This window comes from Hyperolius riggenbachi, chromosome 2 (genome assembly GCF_040937935.1).
Source record: "Hyperolius riggenbachi isolate aHypRig1 chromosome 2, aHypRig1.pri, whole genome shotgun sequence".
Taxonomy (NCBI): domain Eukaryota; kingdom Metazoa; phylum Chordata; class Amphibia; order Anura; family Hyperoliidae; genus Hyperolius; species Hyperolius riggenbachi.
The window spans coordinates 208,175,020-208,180,417 of NC_090647.1; the positions used below are offsets into that span (position 1 = coordinate 208,175,020).

The 5,398-nt window shown below is 41.8% G+C and overlaps 1 non-coding gene across 1 annotated transcript; it reads right to left on the reverse strand.

Annotated features, from left to right (window-relative positions):
* Positions 1–2,594: 2,594 nt before the first annotated feature.
* Positions 2,595–2,701, reverse strand: LOC137555069 (U6 spliceosomal RNA). The gene has a single exon (XR_011027774.1). It is a non-coding gene; the product is annotated as a U6 spliceosomal RNA (small nuclear RNA).
* Between the last annotated feature and the right edge of the window lie 2,697 nt (positions 2,702–5,398).

The following is a 5,398-nucleotide window of genomic DNA, read 5'->3' on the forward strand; positions in this document are numbered from 1 at the left end:
ACAAGGCCGATTCCCGAGAGATCTCATGCTGAAATTGATCGGAAATCGGCCTGTGGTGTATGGGCAGCTGCCAGATGTCTCTCTTATCAGATTTGATTAGAGAGAGATTTGTCTCTTGCTCGAATCTACCCATACATCGCTAGATTTATGGCTACCTTTAAGTGTAGGTAGGAGAGGGGTAATGCCAAAGCTACTATTCCATTATACTACCAAGGAACCAAAGAGGATCAAAGATCACTGTACACCTGCTAAACTTTTGTCAGTTGCAGTCGTTATCAGACAGGATTAAGCTAGTGTGTGTATGTAGCTTAAAGGGCAACTGAAGTGCGAGAGACATGGAGGCTGCCATATTTATTGCATTTTAAGCTATACCAGTTGCCTGCCTACCCTGCTGATATTCTGCCTCTAATACTTTTAGCCATAGACCCTGAAAAAGCATGCAGCAGATCAGGTGTTTCTGACATTATTCAGATGACAAGATTAGCTGCATGCTTGTTTCTGGTGTTGTTCAGACACTATTGATGCCAAATAGATCAGCAGGACTGCCATACAACTGGTATTGTTTAAAAGGAAACCATTATGGCAGCCCCAGTATTCTTCTCACTTCAGTTGCCCTTTAAGTGTTTACATTCAATCCTGTAGAGATGGCTGAAGGCAGAAACATGCTGCATCATGTAACACCTGGAAGATGCAAATCAACCACAGTGACAATCACACCATTTATGTTATACTGAGAGAATTTAGCAATTGACATGCAGTTGTTGAGCTGGAAAACATTTAGTAACCATAGCCTGTAGCCTTTGAAAATGCATTCCTGTGAACAAGCCCTTTATGTGCAAATAAATATAATTTAGGCAATATTTAAGCCGAAAATATATGGAAAAAAACACTTGCACATTTTGTTATGAATGTATGCAGATAGATTGTACTGTACATACTAATCCTAGTTTGTTTGTTTTTTTTACATGGTTTGATTGGACATAAAACTGCAGATAGATTTAAAAACAAAGTGTGAAAATCATACATATTAATTATGGTAAACAAAAATGCATTAACAATAAGTCATTACAACTGAGCATTCAAACCACAGCAACAAAATCAATAGGATTGCTTGATGCCTCCATGATGTGATGTATTGATATATCACCATGCATATCCACTGTTTTCAGGTTTGCTAAATGCCTTTTTTATGTAAATGTTGAAGATTTATGCACAGGTGGCTTAGCGCTGGACATGAGCCGATATATCCATAATGCTTTGGACATCATTAATTATAGTGGCTGCAAAGCAGTTATTTACAGAGGTCAAGGAGTTGTGTGGAGTCAGAAAGCATACTGTTTGCTGAACTAGGAACCGCTGTAAGTCATTAGCAATGAATATAGTGAGAATGCAAGCAAACAGTAGGGCACTCAAGCATAATTAGGCTATGCTGATGGACTAGGTGGTGCTGCAGCAATATTAGTGGGGGTGGATAGGACAATCATTCTCTGTAGTTGGCAGGAAAGGAGAAAAAAGGACAGATGAATACCACCATATTCCACATGCTGAATCTATAGAGTCTCATTATGACATCCCTCCCTACCTCATTCCAGTGTTTTATAATCATGGGCGCAATCCTGGAGACGCTATATGGCAGAGGTTCATCTCTGCAGCAAGTAATCTCATTCAACTTTCTCTGCGGCCTCATTTTATAGGTTCAATTTACTAAAAGCCTTCTAGGGTGCAATTCTGCATTGCTTCAATTACATGGCTCTTTTTCCTAGCTTTCATGTGGGGTTTTCTTTTGATACTGGGTCCTTACATTATGCCGTTTTATTGAGTAAATAGCAGTTTGCTCATTCTGAAGGAGAATGAATAAGAATGAATATTTCTAGGAATTCCCTTGAAATACATTATTTACCATGCTGTGTATGTAATCGTATCACAAAGACGGTAAAATCTTATTTTGATCTCGTTTCTTCAGTATGTAAATCCAATTCAAAAGGGCGACATGCAAATGCATCCATAATAAAAGAAGGACCGGTTGTATGCCTATATGATATGTTAGTCACATGTTCGGTGCAGTATGTTTTTGCATATTAAAGACACAGAAAAGTGAATCCTACAAGATAACCGAAGACGAGGTTGAAGACAGGTGAGTAGCGCAGGAACCTTAGGGGGAAACAGCCTAGTGAGAACGGACACTGTCTGTTATCTTAGGCGTTAATTGATTGTGTTGGTATTCACAGCATCTGCAGTGTCCGGAAAAATCGCGCAGGTTGGGAATTTGCATTCCAATTCCTGGATCGGATAAAATGGTTCTATCCAAAATGCCAAAGTGAACGGATCTGATACCTAGCATAGGATCTGTTGACATGTCTGTTCTTGTGTTCTGTAAATTGGGCAAAATTTGTGTGAACCGGCCCTAAGGTAGATTTGGCTTTAAGGCCCTTTAGGATTAGGTTAGGATTATTATTATTTTTTTTTACATTCAAATTTTTTTATTGATGTCATAAAAAAGCATAACAAAATTAACAGAAAACATTTACAAATTTTGAGTTTTGCAATACAAAAGATAAAAACAATTATCAACTGGAAGGATAATTATGACATCTAAAAATATGGAACGCTTCACGAATTTGCGTGTCATCCTTGCGCAGGGGCCATGCTAATCTTCTCTGTATCGTTCCAATTTTAGTATATGTGCTGCCGAAGCGAGCACAGGTTAGGATTAATTGTTGGATGGGAGTAATGAAAAAGAACGGAGGTGAGATTATGGATGAGTGAAACGGTCATGCTGGAAAGTTCCTGAAGATTTTCTGCAAACTTCTGATTTATCTGTGACAATGTCACTAATGAGATTTGAAAAATTGGTACATTAGACAAAACAATCATAAATTGAAGTGAATGGTTGAAATGAATCCTTATACTGTACAAAAGCCAACCTAAAGGGACTGCCTTTTCTCAACAAAGGAAATAGCAATGTAAAATACAAGCATGTATGTGTTTGAAGTGTAAGTGAGGCACTGAGGCTTAATCTCTCTTCTGTGGTTGGCTCACAACACTGAAGCCTCGTACACATGCTAGATGGTTTTCCACAAAGCAGCCAGTCAAGGCCATAGCTGCTGACAATCTAGCTTGTGTGCAGTGGCTCTGATCCTCCACAGTGTGTTGCCAAGAGATCTGGAGTCCCGGATCGCTTTGGCTGAGTGCATTGTTCTCCTCCTTGAATCTCCTGCTGGAACCCGTTCTGTCCTGCGCCGCAACATCAAACTCTCCACCCGCTCTTCTTAGCAACAGAACTGCACAGAGCTGTTCCTCACTAGCCCCAAATGTTAACCCTAGAGATTCAGTACATTCTTGGTGTGTATGTATGCACCTTAACCCATGAGTCTAAGGTGCTCAAATATATAAGAGATGACGAAAAGTATATAAGCTACCCAAAAACCTTTTTGTAACGATTGGTGTCAGCACGCAGAGAGAATCTGATTATTGGTGATCTGCAGTATCACCAAGAATGCAGATATATAACCGATTATTGATGATCTGCAGAATCACCGATAATACAGATATATTGCTAACCTCTGGACACCTATAGGTATGTGAGTGTTTGGTGTAACAGTAATACTTTGAGTGATGCACCTGCTCAGCAGGCGATATAAAAGTAAAGAGACACTGCTCTGGGAGCACAGGAACCTTCCAGCAGCCTGAGGCTCTCCAAGGGGAGGAGTCAGGCTGGAGACAGGAAGGGCCAGAGAGTGAGTGACACCTAAAGGTGGATGTCACTATCTGATCTGGAGACTATCTCTTAAGGGGAGAGATAGCTCTCGAGGTCGGGCACGCCGGGTCGGCAACACACTGACAGATAAAGTACAAAGACAGAAGGCTGATTCGGTATCCAAGTCAAGCAGGGTCTGGCAACGGAATATCAGATATGCGAGGTACCGAATCAGAAGACAGAGGAGTAGTCAGAAAAGCTATAAGTCATAACATATATCAAACAATGCCTATTCTGGGTGCGAGGTCCTTGGTCTCAGCACCCCGAAACTAGTCTGAAGTATACACAGATGATAATACAGTTCCCTAGACTGGGTGCAAGGTCTCAGCACCCTGGAACTAGTCTGAAAGATAACACAGATGGTAGTACAGTTCCCTAAGCTTGGTGTGAGGTCCTTGGTCTCTACACCCTGGAACTAGCTTGAAGTATAACACAGATGATAACACAGTTCCCTAAGCTTTGTGTGAGGTCCTTGGTCTCTACACCCTGGAACTAGCTTGAGGTATAACACAGATGATAACACAGTTCCCTAAGCTGGGTGTGAGGTCCTTGGTCTCTACACCCTGGAACTAGCTTAAGCATAAACAGAATACAATTCAAATAATCTGGCTAAGTGTGTATTCCCAGGTCCACCTGGTTCAAACACACTGAAGGATCTGACTAGGTCTGAGTGCTTCCACGTAGTGATCGCAACGGCAGACAACTTGCAAGTGACCAGCAGGAACTATATATGGAGTAGTGCTCTCCAGCACCACCCCTAATTGCTCAACCAATAGTATCCTGCTCTGGAGTCACCTGATCGGCGTGGTCAGCTGACTCTTCCTGCTTAGTATAAGAATTCTGCCTCTCAGCGCGCGCGCGTGTGTGTCTAAGCCTATGTGCACTAACAGACTCAGCCACACCAGACACATGCTGCCGCGTGCAAACCACAGCGCTGGCCGCGGAACCAGCCGCCTTACTGTTGTTGCATGCGGCGGCTTTTCCGCGTTCTGCCCTGCTACCAAACACACGCTTCCGCGTGCAAACCGCCGCACTGGACGCGGAATCAGCCGCCTGCTCAGCAGCACATGCGGCGGCTTTTCCGCGATCTCTCACACTTTTTCTTGTGATTAATAATCTAGAAATACTGGCTTTCTGCTTTTAGCAAACTATATACAAAGGTTTTAGCAGCAATAACTGTACATTATTTAATTGATGGGTTTTGAACTATCTTAGTAAACTCCTGCCTCCTCATGTAAACTTAAGCTGCCCGCCAATATTAGGCTTTTGCAATAAATAAAGTTTTTTTCATGAAAAAGGTAACTGCCTTCACAATCTTTTCCCAAGCCTTCCCACACCATGTTTATAGCACCTTGACTGCTGACAAGGGTGACCATTGACCTGTAATGATGAAATGAAAATATTGACTTCTGTTGCTGTGTGTCTGTCAGTGTATGACAGCCATTGCTGTGACTTTCACAGCCATATTACACTGTCATTTTATTAGCTGCTGAAAGGTTGTGTTTCTGTAACAGCTACGAGAAGAGCTAAAGCATCAAAACATCAAATTATAATCTGATTCATTTTGAAATCATCAGGCACTCTTCCAGTTGGATGTGAAAACATTCAGGTTAGGTTCACAGCGGGACGTCACGTTGTGGT